Source organism: Ambystoma mexicanum, chromosome 14 (genome assembly GCF_040938575.1).
Source record: "Ambystoma mexicanum isolate Mex_15411 chromosome 14, UKY_AmexF1_1, whole genome shotgun sequence".
In the NCBI taxonomy this organism is placed as follows: domain Eukaryota; kingdom Metazoa; phylum Chordata; class Amphibia; order Caudata; family Ambystomatidae; genus Ambystoma; species Ambystoma mexicanum.
Window position 1 is genome coordinate 289,609,285 of NC_090940.1, and position 17,618 is coordinate 289,626,902.

Consider the following 17,618-nt stretch of genomic DNA (forward strand, 5'->3'; position numbering starts at 1 on the left):
GGGTTGAGCAGCGCTTTCATACCTGTGGGTTCGTAGTGCTATTTAAGTGCTGGATTTTGTATGCTAATTTATTCAATTTATACCCAAGGAGATGTAAGAAAGTTTCCCTTTCAAGGAAACCTATGGGAAAAGTGCAGGTTTTCCATATATGAGCCACCCACTTCAATCCCCACGCCCTGGCAACAGTTTTGATTACTGATGCGCAGCTGAAGGCAGCACCATGTATCATCTCCTTTACATTTTAGAAATGAAATACAAAGTGTCACTCACTATTTTGGCAATACAGGTATATTGCGTCAGAATTTCGGCCCATTTCTTATGAGTGCCGCTGCCTGCTCGGCTTCAGGTATCACCTGAGTTTGTATGCGAGGGTTGTTCCCTGGCGGGCTGTTGGTTTCCATACCCTGCTAGGGTAAACAGCTTGTGCTGCGCTTGCTCAGCGTATTCCATTGTTACAGCAATGGTTAAGCTGTGTGTGAAGCATTAACACTTCCCTTTTGTTAAAAGAATTGTTTTATTTATTTTGCTAATTTTATCCTTCAAAGAAAAAGACAGGGGTTGGTGGAGGTGTCGTTAAATGACCTAGAGGGGGCTTGGGCCTTCCTATCCAGCCATCATGCAGGCGCAATCCTGTACTACCATGATATTTCATGTCCCTTTACGGGGGAAAAAATGTCTGGTTAGTTACCCCTCTCTCTCTCTCTCTCTCTTTTTCCATTAGGTAGGTTCAGGACAACTCAGTCCGTTTACTTACCTTAGGTTTCTCCTCCCCTGAAGGGGTCAAGTTCACAGGTTAGGGGGAGTACCCACAGTTCTGGTCTGTTCCTCATAACCTGTTTTCTTAGTATATATCTCCGCTAATGCATGGTCCTTGTTTCTGTGGCAGTTAATTTGGAGGACCCTACTTGCCTTCATGAGGCGCTAAGGACCTTAGCCTTCCCTCATCAAGGGGAAGGTCTTGGGAGGCAGTGCCATCCTCTTGTTTTGTGAGCTAACCCTCTCGACATTGACTGCACAGTCCTTGGTATCCTTCTTTGCCCTACGGGAAATAAGGGGTAGGACCCTATGAAGGAAGAGTGGTATCTGTGTTTTTTAAGACATGTATAACCCAGTTTGCTCAGCTGGCTAAAGAGGGATGTAACCTCTATTTTCACTATTTGATGTGCAAGTACTGGGCTACTTGATTGAGATCTGTTTGCCTGCTCGGCAACGACAATGCCTCTGCTCTAACGGAGCGGCGTAATTACCCCTCTTGTGAGGAGGGATGGCTCAAGGGCAACGCATTCCTCTGAGAAGTTAAACAATACAATCCAGGTTCGGATTATAATACTAGCACTTGAAAATGTGCGGATCATGAAGGGATCGATTATAAGAATGATTGCCTGCTCGGCATCGATGAAACACCTTCATGGCACAGGATGACGTCAGCCCTTACCCGTGCGATTTCATCTCAAATTATTATTGAACAGATGGCTTTATTAACATCTTTGCCCCTCAGGAGAAGGGAGCCCGCTCCTTTAGGTGTTTTTCCTAAGTCTACCTATCCGGTAGAAGGTGCATCAAGGGGTGCGCACAGTTACTCCTTTGCTCGAGGGGCTTGAGCACAGTGTTTTTTGTTCCTTTGGAGGGATTGTGCCGAAAGGAGTCCTGCTAGTCATAGGATATCTCCTGTAATGCCTCTGGTGTTCACCAGGTTTTTCGCAAATGATGTTCACCTCAAACCCCTGGGAGTTGCTGTGGATTAACAAGGATCCAATTTGCGCACTTCCTCTGTCAGTTTTCTCTTGCCCTCATTTTAGAAGGGGCGGTGATAACAGCCTCCCTCACGGTTTCTCAATTATGAATGAGATAACTCTGCTCCCACTAATTGGGAGTGGGCATATGGGGTACTTCTAATAATAAGTATTTTGCAAGATTTAACATCTATTTGTGGTATCTTCTAAATGGAAGTGTTGTTATGCTCATTGTTTCCTGTCTCCTGGAAGATGATATGGTCGTGTTTGTCCTCAAGGATTAGTGCTGGGGGTTCCTCCATTTTTCCTCCCCTCAGGAGTTTCCGCTTCAGTTCCACTGATGGGTTCACTCTTATCATTGTCCCTCTCTTTCGGTTTGACCTTTCCCATCAGCCCCTGGTGTTTACCAAGTTAATGAAGAAGGTGATAACTCACCTCGGTTCCAAAGGGTTCTGGCGAATATATGTATATATATATATTTGTTCTTGGATACAGTTAGAGATGTCCCTTCTGCGATCACAGAGTTTGTTCTTGGTTTTAGGCACGTCATTATAACTCTGCCTCTTATCCTTTGGGATGATAGACTGTACTTAAGTAAGGAGTTAGCCGTCTTCTCCCCTGGAAAGGGAGATTTTTTCCCTTAGCTAGCTAACCTAGATGGGCAGAGGGCCAGCTCCTTCTGTGTCATTGTTCCAAGCATCCTCGCGAGAATCTATCGTTCTCGCATTTAGATCAGCCTTTGGAATTGTTACCTAACTCTGTTACACTCAAGTGCCTTTCTCTAAGATCAATTCCAGTTAGCCCCGAGACTGGAGCAACATATTGTCAATCAGAGTGTCAGTCCAATAACTCAGCAAGTACAGCACTCGCTTTGACATCTGTGCAGAGCCTGCTGATGCAGGATCCAATATCGGCAAGGCCAAACTCAGCCTTTCATACTTCCGAGATCGATAAATGAGCAACACATCCCGTGTGCTATAACAAGCAGGGCTCAGATGCCTGATGGTTTGTAGCGCTTTATGAAAGCTACATTATTAGCTCTCTCTTGGCCACGGTTGGAGTTCCGATTGAGTGATCTCTTTTTCCTTGTGAGAAGGTGGATGCCAGTGCACTGTGTTCGGACGGTTCCTCCGGTATTGCTCAGTTCCTTTTGGGGCCTTCTCGGGAGGGGGGTGGTTTCCATCCCTATAGGATTTTGCAGTGCATATTGTCTAGTATCATCCCTATCCACCTGTGTCTATCTCTGCCCGACAGTTTTCTCTTATGGTGCCGTCAAGGGTTCCTCTCTGTTATTCTTTAGAATGTATTTTCATCTCTTCCTGGGGCTGCCGAAGTTTCTTTTCGCAGTGCACTATCTGTGTCATCAAGGATTTTGGGAAAGCTTTTAATAAGTCTGTTTCTTTTAGCTGGCGGCTATTCAGTGAATGGGTATGTGACTCAGATTTCGCTTCTGTTTCTCCCTTATCAGAAATAGGTTTTTTCTGGTAGATCGGTCTACGAAGAGTACATTACATGCCAATGATTGCATTTTACTGCCATTATCTCAGCGAGACATAGTCGCTAAGGGTGAAAACAGTGGTTTGGCAGTACTTGGTGCGCAGGACCTTCAGGTCCATTGGGTTTGGGGTTCCACCTTGACTAGGTGTTTCTTATAGGCTACGATTAATCGTATTGTATTACTGCATCTTTGTCTTTTCAAGGAAGGATTGTCTGTGCTACAACTGTTCTAGAGTTATCCATGTGGAGTTTCTTTCCTGTTAAGTGCATCTCCTGTATCAGTCCTTTCGATATGGACAATGGAATGTTTCTCCCGGGGGGACGGCAAAATCACTTTTTTATTGCCAGAATGGGTACCCGTAGGGTTTCCTCCATCTATTATCCAGGTCTCTGGGACATTTTCTAATGTATAAGTTATTAAGTGTTTTAAAATGCTTAAGTTAGGCTTACCCCTAAATACCTCTCCGCTGCTTTCCGGTGGGAACACTATTGCAGGGTCGCTTACCCTTGGGCCATATGGATTAAGTCGATTTTGCAGAGAGAGGGAGTCCATTGTTCCTTTGGTCCTTCAGTGGAAGATGCTATAGTGTTTAAGACGCTCTCCTGTGGGGAGGGAATTATCAAAGCAGCTGATTGGTCATGGGAATGATGTTTGGAATAATTTTATTTTATCACAAGTGTATTGCTCAGGTTGGGATTGGGATGCAAGGGCTTTGAACTTGCATAATATCAAGCCTCCTGTCATGCCATAGAATGGGAAATCCCCCTCACTAACATGATAGGGGGTTTAGATTCTATTAAAGACAGGAGGCGAGTATTATCCCACCCACCCTCCCTTTGTATTGGCTATTCTGTTCCACCCACCCACCCCGTTATATTTCATATTGTTTCAGATTTCAGGAGAGAAGTCCTATCCAGAAGAAGTTCGTCATAGCTTCAGGCTGCGGAAAGGTTGAGATCTCTCTAGTTTCGCTGGATCCTTTCTCCGCGCTACGCAGTTCAATCGTTACATTGGACGTCTGGTGCAAGACAGCTCTAGAAAGAGGGGTTGGGGTTAGAGTAATGGACATATATAGAGGAGGGTCCCTGGTCATTGGTCCCCTGCAGGGCATGACCTGTCCTCCATGATGGTTTGGGGAGTTCCCCATGGATTGACATTGAACTCTATCTAGTTCTGTTGTTGAAACTTTTTTGTTTGTAAAAGTTTTTTCTTTGCTGCTGTGGTTTCAGAGTAAAGATTGGAATGCATAATACTCGCCTCCTGTCTTTAATAGAATCTAAACCCCCTGTCACGTTAGTGAGGGGGATTTCCCATTCTATGGCATGACAGGAGGCTTCATATTATGCATAACAATCTTAACTTCTGGACCACAGCAGCAAAGAAAACACTTTTACAAACAAAAGGTTTAAATAACATTACTAAGTAAAGTCCACAGTCAATGAAGGGGGGCTCCCCAATTCAACATGGAGGACAGGACATACTCTGCAGATGACAAATGAGCAGGACCCTCCTCTATATATGTCATTTACTGTAATCCCAACTCCTCTTTCTTTGCTGCTGACCCCACAGCTAAGTCACTCCTTCTAGTTGTGCCTTGCATGCTAGTTAGTAGTTGGCACATTGTGTATTATATTATATAATATATTATATTATATTGTGTAGAGTGTTTTGTTTTACAGTAAATGCTTACTGCTTTCACTTTTTCCTTGGCTTCTTGTTAAGGTTTATTATTATATGGGGTTGCGTGCTGCCACTGCTTTATTATTAGCATGGTTTGTTCCTTTTGTCTGTTTACCCAATGCACGCACGCCTGTCAGAAACTTTGGCTTCAGACCCGACGCGCGTGGCTTTGGTGCGCTTAAGCAGCGCTGATGTCTCTGCAGGCCCTACACGAGCGGGTCTGACGGAAGCTTTCGCTTCAGACCCGATGCGTGTGGACCTGTTGGGTTTTTACTATTTAAAATGCCTTTAGAGGGCGCTGCCGGGCAACCCGCCCACTCCATGCCCTCCGTGCGTGTGGGCCTGTGTGCGAGTAATTCGCATTGCCTCTGGAGTGGGTGGCGCTGGTCGGCCCGCCCACTCCATGCTGTGCGTGTGACTGTTTTTCCTTACAGTTTCATTTCGCGTGCCGTTTGGCCCCACCCACTCCTTTCCAAACGTGCGCAGGTCGACGCGCGTGGGGGATTTATTATATATTATATATTATATTATTATTCTTTTCACATTTTATATTTAAATATGTTTTAATATACTTTGGGTATATATTTTTTTATGTATATTTTTTGATATATACGTTATAATAATGTTTCATGGTCTCTCCAGCTTCAAGTGGGCCTGGTGTACCTCCCACCCCTGCCCCACGTGCAAGCTTTTCAGAAGCTTTTGCTTCAGGAGTTGTGCAGGAGGGGGTGTTTCTCATCAATATGGTGGGATGATAGCTCAGTAGCTACGTGCTTGCCTTGGAAGCAAGATGACACTGAACACACAGGTACGATCCCCGGGTCCGCGCTTAGAAACCTCTGGGTATTCAGCGCGTTATAAATAGCATATAATTATCCCAAAAATGACATTGACTTATATTTTGGACGTTTTGGCACCGCTAGTTCACCTTGCAATAGGTGTACCATGGCATGCTTGGCTTCAGACTTTGCCTGAATTATGGTGCGAGGTTACCCCCTCGTGTGCTGCTGGGTGCCACACCCTGCTAGGGTGAGCAACTTGGATGTGCACTTGCGCAGTATGCTTTCCGCTGTTACGGCGACAATAGGAGTGTGTGTAAAGAGTTTTAACCCTTACCTGCTGGGTTTGCAGTTATACTAAGTACAAATGATGGAATTTCATTTTATGTCCTTCTAATAAAAGGAGAAGGTTGTTATAGACCCATATGGGAGCCCTTCCTGCCTATCCAGCCATTTGTATAGCAGACAGTCCTCATTGGACACTGCTTGGTCAAAACTACTTCTTCGCTAGCCTCAGCACTTAACAGGCCTATTAAAGAGAATGCTGACTCTCATCCTTCCAGTTAAGTGATTTCTTCTGTCCGGATCAAGCTCCCTGTAGGTGCATTAGTATTCAATCATGTACAGGACAACTCAGTCCGTCCACTTCCCCTAGTAATACCTTCCCCCTGCCCCCAGCCCCTCCCAGGGTAAGGGGTCAGAAAAGTGAGTTGGACAAGTTACGACAATCCTGATCTGTTCCTCCTTGGATCTAATAACTGCTTTTCGCAGTCTCTATTTCTTCTTCTGATAGCTCAGAAGACTGGGATTTGCCTCCAGGGAGGCGCAGGAGAAACTTAGTTCTCCCATTTTCCTCCACAAAATGGTTCTCGTTGCTAAGGGGGGTTACATTGTTCATCCTTCTTTCTTAATAAGGTGGTCCTCTTTCCAGGGATCAACCACTTCATGGTATCCTTTTGGTCCCAAACAAAGGGGCACACCCAAAAAAAGGGGGTGGATAAGTTCCGGAGGAGTGGTCAAGGCAGGTTATTGGAGGTGTGTGGTCTGGTTACCCAGACTTTTGGAACTGGCGATTGTCTGTTGATGTGCAAGTCCTGCGGGACTGGATTTTGGGAACGGTTTGCCTGCTCGGCATCACTAGCACCTATATTTCTACAGAATGGCATAAATCCTTTTTCATGTGACTTCATCCCAAATTGTCACTAGGTAAGGTTACGATTGTTCAGATCTTTGCCCCTCAGGGGAATAGAGGCTGCTCCTCTGTCTGTTTCTCCCAGGGCTCTACCCATCTCCGGCAAGGCGCACCAAGCGGTGCACACAATTACTCCTCTGCTCTAGGAGTACAAACCCAGTTTTACCCTAGAAGGAGTTTTATGGCTCCATTGGAGAGGTTGTGCCGGCAGGGGTCCTGCTAGACCTAGGCTACCTTCAGTAATGTCTCATGTGCTAGAGGTTTTTTCTCTTTGTCTGTTTTCCTTGCCTCTTCCCCTAGTGTCCAATAAGGGCAAGCAGGATTTGATAAGTGCTGGAGGTCAGTGACCTCATTTTTGAAGGGAAAGTGGTACCAGCGTCCTTCTCACCTTCTCATTTTCTGGGCACGATAGCTCTGGTCCCATTACCTGAGGGGGGTTCGCCTAAACATTAACTTACAAGTTCTAGCATCTTTTGGTAGTCTATCATCACTTCAAAATGGAAGGGTTTGTTCTACTCATTGACTCCTTTCTCCCGGCGGATTGGATGATCTAGTTTGACCTCAAGGATGAGTACCGGGGTGTCCCTGGGATTTTTCCTCCTCATCAGGAGTTTTTTCTTCAGTTCCACTGCGGGACTCACACTTGCCAATGTCCTTCCCTTCAGGTTGGCCCTTTTCATCAGCCACCGGTGCTTCACCAGGGTAATGACGCTGGTGATGTTTCACCTCAGGTACAAGGGATTTGGATAATTCTTCTTGGAATATATACTTGTTTTAGTTTGCAGTTCTTAGTCCTTTAAAACCAGATGGAGTTAGCGGTGTCCTTTCCACAGTCATTGGTTTTGTTTTATTCTAAATACAAGGGATTTAAGCGTTGTGGTCAGTTCGATTAAGTTATCTTTCCCCTCCCCAATACAGCGTGTTATAACGCCTCAAAACCAGACATTTCGCAAGAGTCTGTCTTTCCCGCAGTTAGGGTTCTGTTCCCCGAGATCAGGTTGGAGCTCCTTTAGTGGCTCAGGCTCATGGATGCTTAGATTGGCAGGGCACTTTTTCAGTTCCCTCTCCGGAGGTCTTTCAGGACTTAGATTCCACCAGACTGGGCTGGGTGCCAAGATAGGACAAGTTTCCACAGGCAAGAGTAGTCCAATTGAGTGAAACAACTGCACGTTAGCCATCTGGAGCTGTTAGCGTGCTCTCTTGCAGTCATGAGCCTTCTCTAGGATCAATGACATTTTTGTGTCTTCCGGATGGGCAATGTTTCAGCTGTGCGATACATCAATCATCTGGGGGGCACCAGTTCCAAGGCCCCAGCAGATTTAACACGCCAAATCATTTTTTTCTGTTTGGATTGGGACATTGTGTTGAAAGCAGAGTATTCTCCGGGAGTAAACAACTCTACTTACGGTCTGGCTTTTTTTTCCAGACATCTCCGGGACAGGAGCAACTGGATGTTGGTCAGGACTCTCTCTTTGCCAAGATTTTGTATCTTTGGGTTCTGATTAAGTGATTCTTGACTTATATACTAAGTTCCCTGGCTCTACAGTTAGTGTATGCATCCCATTGCACTGCCTTCTGACTCTTTCCTCCAGGATTGGTTGGGTTCCCCCTTTTTTCGTATGTTTTTCTCCTTTGCCATGATAGCAAGAGTCCTGGTTCCGGTGCGCAGGCAGTTGACAACGCTAGTGTTGGCATTTTCGAGAGTGCTTTTCCCAGCCCTACTGGTATTGATGGTGGATATTACTAGTTTCGTCCCTCTCCACCCGTGGCCTCTCTCCGTCCGATAGGTTTTCTCTTTCAAGCTGGCCCTTCAGGGACTCCTCTCCCTTATTTAGTAGAACTTTTCATCTCTTCCAGGTGCTTCCGGGGTTTTCGCAGGACTTTATCTGTGTCATCAAGGTCTTCGGGGCAACCTCTGATAAGTCAGGGTACCATTAAGCTCAGAACCGCTAATTTTCGGTTCCGTTTCTCCCTTACAGTAGAGATAGGTAACTTCTGGTGGAGTTGTTTAGAAAGGGCACCATTACATGTCGATGAATTCATTTAACTGCCACCATTTCAACAAGACATGTTGTCATTAAGAGTGAAGTCAGTGTACAGCCAGTCCTTGGTGCGCAGGGCCTTCAAGTCCATTGGCATTAGGGTCCCACCTAAGCTAGGTGTTTTTCTTCTAGGGGACGTTTATATCATTTGCATTAGTCTGTTTTTTGTCCTTTCTAATGAAGATTTGTCTGTGCTATAACTGTTTTCCGAGTTATCCATGTGGGTTTTGTTCCTGTTAATATGCTTTTTCTGGTATCAGAGCATTAGCCATGGACAATAAAAGGTTCTCTCCTCAGGGGGTCACTTTCTTTATTGCCAGGAGGTGTGTTTGGTTCCCCCCATCTCTTATCCAGGTTTTCCAGAGATTTTAATGTATGAGTTATTGCGTGTTTAAAAGGTTTTGCGTTGAAGTACCCCTCAGCTGCTTTTCTTATGGGAACCTTATTGCGGGGTCCCTTGCCCCCCTTTGACCAGATAGATTAAGTAAGTTATGCAAGAAGAGGGAGTTAATTACTCCTTTGGTTCTTTGGTTAGAGGTGATGTGGTGTTTAGGACGTTGTCCTGGGGGTGGCCTGGGGGAAAAGAATTATCAAAGCAGCTGATTGGTTAAGGGAATCATCTTTCAAAGCATTTTATTTTATCACAAGTGTATTGATCATGTTGGGGTTAATGTGATGCAAGAGCTTTAAACTTGCATAATATGAAGCCTCCTGTCATGCCATAGAATGGTTAATCCCCCTCACTAACGTGACAGGGGGTTTAGATTCTCTTAAAGACAAGAGGCGAGTATTATCACACTCGCCCTCTTTTCTGTTTCTCATAACACCCACCCACCCTGTTCTGTTTTCTTTTTTTTCAGCTTTCGGGTAAGAGGTCCTATCCAGAAGAGTTTTGTTGTAGTTTCAGGTTGCGGAGAGGTTGAGATCCCTCCAGTTTTGCTGGATCCTTTTCTCCGCACTATGCAGTTGGATTGTTGCAGTGGGCGTCTGGTGCAAGACAGCTGCAGAAAGAGGAGTTGGGATTAGAGTAAAGGACATATATATTGGAGGGTCCCTGCTCATTGGTCATCTGCAGGGCATGACCTGTCATCCATGTTGGATTGGGGACCCCCCTTTCATTGACTGTGAATTTTATTTAGTTCTGTTATTTTAACTTTTTGTTTGTAAACGTTTTTTCTTTGCTGCTGTGGTTCAGAAGTAAAGATTGTTATGTATAATACTTGCCTCCTGTCATTAATAAAATCTAAACCACCTGTCACATTAGTTAGGGGGATTAACCATTGTGGGTTAGAACTTGTATCATCATTTGCTAACATAACTGTGGTGTGCTTCCCCTTTATGGAATGTTGAGTCCCTTCTAGGGCTCGTGCTAATGTCACATGTCTGTGACAATGTGACCCATGTAATAAAAAGGAAGACATCTGTTAGCACCACCAGATTCCAGCTGGATGTCTCATCATTTCCAGCTGTGCTGGTGCTGCGTTCACAGGCAGAGGGCCTGACCTGTAAGGTCCTGTACCATGACAGTGTCCCTGTGAGGCAACACTGTCCCTCCTGAACTGTGGTTAGCAGAGTCCCTGCTGGGCAACTCCGGTTACGGAATGCTGCATTGGCCTGGGCGCTGTGCTCACTGTCTCACAGGGTACTTGCTCCCTGTAACTGGGCATGTGGGCTGGGTACCCACCCATCAACTTTGTGCCTGGACCCTGTGCCCCGGCGGTCCAGGCATAACAATAACATTCCCAGATGAGGGTCCCTCTTGCAATGGGGTGAAGGTAGCTCGAATGCCTTAGGAGTTTTGAGTAAAGACCAGTGGCGGCTAGTGAATCTTTTAATTGGATGGTGGGGGGGGGGGCGTAAATGTTTCCCACAAATATATATATATTTAAAACCTTTTTTATTTATTTTCCAAACATTATCACTTAGCTCCAAGGTCGCAATTATTTGCAAAGCAAATAATATAAATACAAAACTGTAACGCTCACCTGGTATCCACAGGGACGTCACTCAGCCTGTTCTGACCTCTTACGACCTCAAACCCTTCCCTGGAGTCTACTCGACTGGAGACTGGGCCCGAAACACAGGATTGGTAGAGTTTAACTCCCTATTGTCTGTGTGTGCTTGAACCCCTTCTTCCCCCGGGGTCCAACCCTTCCCTTTGATTCACAGCTCACCTTGTTTTCTTGGAAAGTGTGCTCTCCGTCCTGCTTTCAGCACAGGGGCACGTTGATTGATGCGGGCTCGTTGCTGCCTAATTACTTCACTGGCAAGAGTCCGACAGGTAAGTATAATGAGTCTTTTGAACAGTTCTCTAACTTCGTTCCTTTCCTTCCTTAGATGATGGCCGGCGTCCGGGGATGGTGAGGTGCTGCTGAGATGAGTAGCGCTGAAGGTGAGTGAGAGCACGATGCGCGATGTGACCATTTCGTATTTGTATTGATCTGAGTTCTTTTTCTGTGTCTTTTAGGTGCCGCAATGTTTTCAGTGTGGATGCCGGTTATGAAGAAGAAATGCGGTGAGTAAGCACGGTATGCGGCGCCTCTAGATGTTTCCACGCTAACCTGGAGTGTCGTTTCCCTCTTGCAGATGGATGAGAAGTTCCGGAGACAGAGTTCGCCCAGAGCGGCTGGGATTCAGGTAAGCGTTTGAAGCTCGTACAGTCTTTAAAAATAAGCAAAGATTTGCTGAATGCTTACTAATGCCTTTTTCTGTTTTTTTCCCTTTTCCTTAGGAAGCGGCGTGCCGGGATGGGAATGACACCGCCGACGATGCCCGCAGAACAGAAGGAGCGATGAATGATGGGCAGAAGTGCCGCAAGGTAAGGTTGTTCCTAACTGTGTTCTTGTTCTTGCAGGAGCTGAGCGCAGAAGAAAGATGCAGGCCTACTGGAGACTGATCCGAACACGATGAGTGTCACGCTGCAGGTGCAGAAAACACAAAGCATGTTTCTCAGCCTGGGCGTGGCTTAAATAGTCTCTGGGTATCCCAGGTGTCTCTGGGCTGAACCCACACCCAAAAGACTAGACTGCACATGCAGTTCTGGGAACCGAAATATGTGGGGGCATCCATCTTGTCCCCATCAATGCACTAAAAGTCCAATCACCAATGTTATCCTATGGGAGTGAGTGAGTCTGGTGCCACAAGCGCAAAGTCTGACTCCAAGTGGGTCTTTGGAGGGATGGAGAGGCCCTTGAGGGCCACGTAGGTGATTGTGGCCTGGCTCCAGCCTGACATCTTGGAGGGCTGGGGACATGAGGGGCAGGCATCATGACAGCACCCCCCCCCAAGGCCCCTCTCAAGGTATCTCTTCTATCTGGTCCTGGTTTGTTTGGATGGTTTTGATGAAATCATCTAAGCAAGCAAGGTGCATGGATGTACTCACAAGGCTCCCATGTCCTGTCTTGTGGACCATATCCCTTCCAGTCTACTAAGTACTATAATTTGGATCTGACGTACTTTGAATCCAGGATGTCCTTGACTTCGAATTCAGGCTACCTGGCGACTACTACTGGCTGCGGTGGCGTTGCTACCCGGGTCCCAGGTTGAACAGGTTTAAGGAGAGACACGTGGAACACAGGTTGAATCTGCATGTTTGACGGCAGAGCTAGTCTGACCGCCACAGGATTTATCACGGAGGTGACGGTGAATGGACAAAGGTATCTTGGACGGAAAGTTCGGGTTCCTTTAATGGACATGTGTTTAGATGCCAGCCAGACTTTGTCTCGCACTTGGTAGTTGGGGGCCTTTGCTCGGTGTTGATCAGCAAACTTCTTTTGGCGATTCTTAGCTTGAAATAGGTGTTCAGCTGCCCTTTTAAAGGTTTGAGAAATGGTCCTGTGCAAGGTTTTGACTGCTGGCATTTCCAGGGTTGTAGGAACATCCAACTCAGAAGTACATGGGTGCCTGCCATACATGGTATAAAAGGGTGTCTGCTCAGTGCTGGTGTGTAGGGAATTATTATAAGCATATTCAGCTACCCATAATAGGTCGAACCAGCTTCCTTCAGCTTGGTGTAACATGCAACGCAGATACTGCTCGAGCGTCTGATTTGTCCTCTCAGTTTGACCATCCGTTTGGGGATGGTGACTGGTGGATAGCCGGATGTCGATCTGGGCCATAGAGCAGAATTTTCTCCAGAAGTTAGATACAAATTGAGTACCTCGGTCTGAGACCAAAACTGAAGGAAACCCATGGAGCCGTACGATGCCTTCAAGAAATACCTTTACCAGAGTGGAAGCATTTGAGAGCCCCTTAAGAGGAATGAAATGTGCCATTTTTGAAAATAGGTCCACGACCACAAGAATAGTGTTAAACCCTTGACTGGGTGGTAAGTCAGTAATAAAATCGAGGGACAACGTGTGCCAGGGTGCTGGTGGGATTTCCAATGGTTGTAATAGCCCAGCCGGTTTCTGCTTGGATGACTTGTTTTGAGCACACACTCCACAAGATAGGATGAATTGGATAATAGGCCTCATTACAACCTGCCAGTCCGGGACCATACAAAATCCGTGATGGCGGTAAAAACGTTTCTGTGTCCGCAAGGATGTGGAAAAACCGTCCGATTACACGCTGTCGGTCGCGCGCACCACACGGACTCGGAAACGTTGTTACCGCCGTCACGGAAATGGAAATAACGCAGCCACAAGTGGCGCTAAACCCGTTTCCGCCTCCGCCGCTACAGAAACGGAACCGGAAATACCATGATCGCCAAAACAGGAAACAGAGAGGCGGCCATCATATAAAAGCACAATCCATTGCCATCCAGAGCCAGCACAAGCACAATCCTAACTCTGAGAAGCCAAAAGGGACCACCAGCATGTCTGCCAGGATTCCTGCTCAGAGGCAGCGCAAACAGCGCTTCAGCGAGGCGGAGCTAACCGTCTTGGTGGAGCACATTGTGGACAATGCGGCGCTGCTGTTCAGCGCCGACCAACAGCGTGCCACACAGCAGCGAAGGAAGGAGGTGTGGGCCGAAGCTGCACGCAAGTGCACCGCTGTGGGCGTGGCAGTGAGGAGCGTGAAGGACTGCCACAAGCGGTGGGACGACCTGAGGCTGAGGGTACGCAACCTCATTTCCACGCACTGCCAACGCAGCAGTGGGACAGGCGGAGGACCCCCTTCCCCACTGAGGCTGCAAGCATGGGAGGAGCGTTGCAGCAGCGTCCTCCACCTAGAGGGAATCCATGGGATCGGGGAGGCTGAGGCAGGAGTGAGCCCACCTGCAGATGCCGGTAAGTGCCCAAACATGAATGCCACATGTAAATATGCAGTTGTGAGTACTGGGCCAAAGGACCCATTAACAACCCCCCCCAGGCAGTGCATGTGTGGGCCAAAGGACCCATTAACAACCCCCCCCAGGCAGTGCATGTGTGGGCCAAAGGACCCATTAACAACCCCTCCCCCCCAGGCAGTGCATGTGTGGGCCAAAGGACCCATCATGATCCGTATGGCAACCAATATCACAGAATGCACACACCAGCAATCAGATGCATGTGACTAACACTATTCAATGTACAATCCTAATGACGCATGTGATGCACCCATCTGCCACCACAACAACACTAATTGCATGCCCTTTGTGTCCCCACAGCATTTCAAGTGACAGCGATACTGCACAACAGGCCAGCCAATCTGCACCGGCAAGTACACAAGCCACCGCCACCACACAGGAGGATGCTGCCGGCAGTTCTGCACCTCTGGCCACATTACCAGCCACTACAGATGTGCGGCCCACCACCACCACTGACATCCCCACCGTCTCCACACTGGCTGAGTCTAGACAGGTGCCACGGCAACGGATCATGGCCACCCAACACAACACCGAAGCCAGCAGCACTGCAGAGGGGGCGGCCTGCAGTGATAACAGTGCCCCGCAAGAGCACTCGGAAACGGGGCCACAGGGGGAGATGCCCACATTGGAAGACCTGGGCTCCTTCCATGAGCTGGGGTTCAGCCCCACATCACTGGGGAGTCCCATGAGGTCGCCCACCCCATCCATGGCCGAACTGAATGCCCGCATGCAGCGGATGGAGGACCAGCAGGCTACCCTCACCCAGCTGGTGGAGAGGCAGCTAAAGGAATCCAGGCTGCAGAGGGAGAGCTACAGCGCCTCAGTGCGTCGCCTGTCGAGGTCCATCGGACGCTTTGCGAGCACTATAGTAACCCTTGCATGCCATGTGCGGGAGGGCAACGACCACACCTCCAGGCTTGTAGAGGCCATGTTGGTTGGCCAACAGGCAAATCTGGCACGGATGCCCTCAATCCCAGATTCTGCCCAATCAAACACAACCACCCCATCCAGCTCCACTACTGCCAGTCCAAGGAGGCGCTCGAGTAGGCTAACGGGTCCCTCGGGCAAGGTTGCACAGGCACAGAAGCGCACACGGATGTGATGTCATGTGTGTGGGGCAGTGCAGGACACATGTGGACTACAAGGGTGTGAGAGGGGTGGGCACGTTTGGGTGGTGGGGTAGGTAGTTTTGGGGGTTTGAACAATGGGGTCTGGGTGGGGGTGGGCACATTTGGGTGATGGGGTAGGTAGTTTTGGGGGTTTGAACAATGGGGTCTGGGTGGGGGTGGGCACGTTTGGGTGGTGGGTGGCCCCGGGTGTACAGCTTCCCTAACCAATGCACCTCCTTCCCTGTTGTTATTACATTAATACATCACCATTTCGAATCAAGACATATATGTGTGGACATTGATCATTTATTTTGCAGTGCAACTATTAATTCATTGTCGTCACCATGTTCGTGCATTTCTGTGAATGTGCTGTGACTCAAAAGTAAATGCGAATCAGGGCATCCCGTGCTCTCTGGCCATCATGTGGACCCCCAGGGGGAGGCGGTGCCATCCCATCCCCATCTCCATCCCCATCCCCATCCCCATCTTCCTCATCTGCCTCTGGTGGCATTGGGATGTTCCTGCGCAGGCATATATTGTGCAGCATGGCACATACGAGCGTGACTTTACCCGTCTTCACTGGGCTGTACAGCAGTGATCCGCCAGATCTGCTCAGACAGCGGAAACGGGCCTTCAGCAGTCCAAATGTCCTCTCAATCATTCCACGTGTGCGGATATGTGCCCTATTGTATGCCTCTTCATGCCTGTTCCTTGGTCTCCGTACAGGTGTCATCATCCATGGCGTGAGTGCATATCCCACATCACCTACATGGGATGTAGATGGGGGAACATGTCAGTGTTTGTGGCATCATGTCCTCATCTGCTGCTGTGCATTCTTGTATCATCATTCATTCATGCATATGTACCATGCAGTGTATGGAGGTATGTTTTGGGCATCACGATGTATGTCGCTAACTGGATATGGGCCTACACATTAACTTGCATGTTTACTGTTCCCTGCGGGTGACATTTGATTGTGTGCATGTCACGGTGCAGTGCTGTCCACACATGGCAGAGTGACTCCACTGTACGGAAGTAGTAAATACACGTCGTCTCATTTACACGCCTCTCGTGCCTTTTGAGGCAGTGTTTCAATTGAGGGTGGGTGTCTGCAGTGGCACAAGGTTCATGGGACAGTGATGGGATTGGCTGTGCCAGCGTGTGCACGTGCACATTGTGGTGCCCTGTCATGTCTTCCTTCATGATGTTTGGCATCCGCTGTGTATTTGGTAGATGGAAGGGGGGTGATGCATGTGCGGTCACAGCGGCACACTCACAATGCTCATTGGCCTGGACACACACACACCACTTCGACAGGGTTGTAGCATCGTCAGCTGTACTCACCCAATTGCCATGTGCTTTGTCCGGCATAGCGTTCCATGTACCGTGGCAACGTGGAATTCCGCAGTACCATTGAGTCATGTGATGAGCCTGGGAAACGTGCGCAGCAGTGTGTAATCAGTTGCATGGCATCACAAACCATCTGGACATTCAAAGAGTGATACTGTTTCCTATTGCGGAACACCGCCTCAATTGCACGTGGTACTGTCAGCTCAACGTGGGTGCAGTCAACTGCGCCTATGCAATTTGGCATGCCTGCTATGGCATGGAAGGCCAACTTGGTGGCAATGACCTCGGGGAGGGTGCGGGGTAGGGCTATGTGTTCCGACACATGGCGCAACAGGGCATCCAGTACCTGTACCAGGATTTTGGAGAAACAGGGTTGTGATATGCCATGCAGCTCACCAACCGTGTGTTGATAGGTGCCAGTGCCAAGGAAATGCAGTACTGAGACAACCTTCAAGAGGGGGGGGTGGCGGTGGGGGTGTCAATTAGGCTGCTGATGTTGTCCTCAATCATGGCGGTGATGTGCAGGATTGTTGCACGGTCCAGCCGGTATAGTGTGTGGATCTGTCCTGGGGTGAGGTTCCAGGGTGAGGCCCTAATGCGTGGTATTGCTGGCTGGCGGCGGGGTCGGCCTGGCTGGGCAGTGGGGTTTGCCATAGCTGCAGGTTTGGCTGGTTGCCGCCTGCGCCTCCTCCGCCTACGCCTCCTCCTCTGCGCCATTACTGCCACCATGTGCAGTGCTGCCTGTTGGTTGAGTAGGCCCAGTCCCAGTGCTACTAGACCTGCTGCCTGCATGGTTCTGTGTTGTGTTGGGCTGGGTGTGGTCCTTTTGTAGGCTCCCAGTGGCCTGCTAGGTCCAGCTGGGCTGATTTGGTGCACCTGTGCCCTGATTCAGTTCAGTAGGCAGTGTATAACGCCATGTTCGCGGTGGCGGCGGTTCTGCCACCG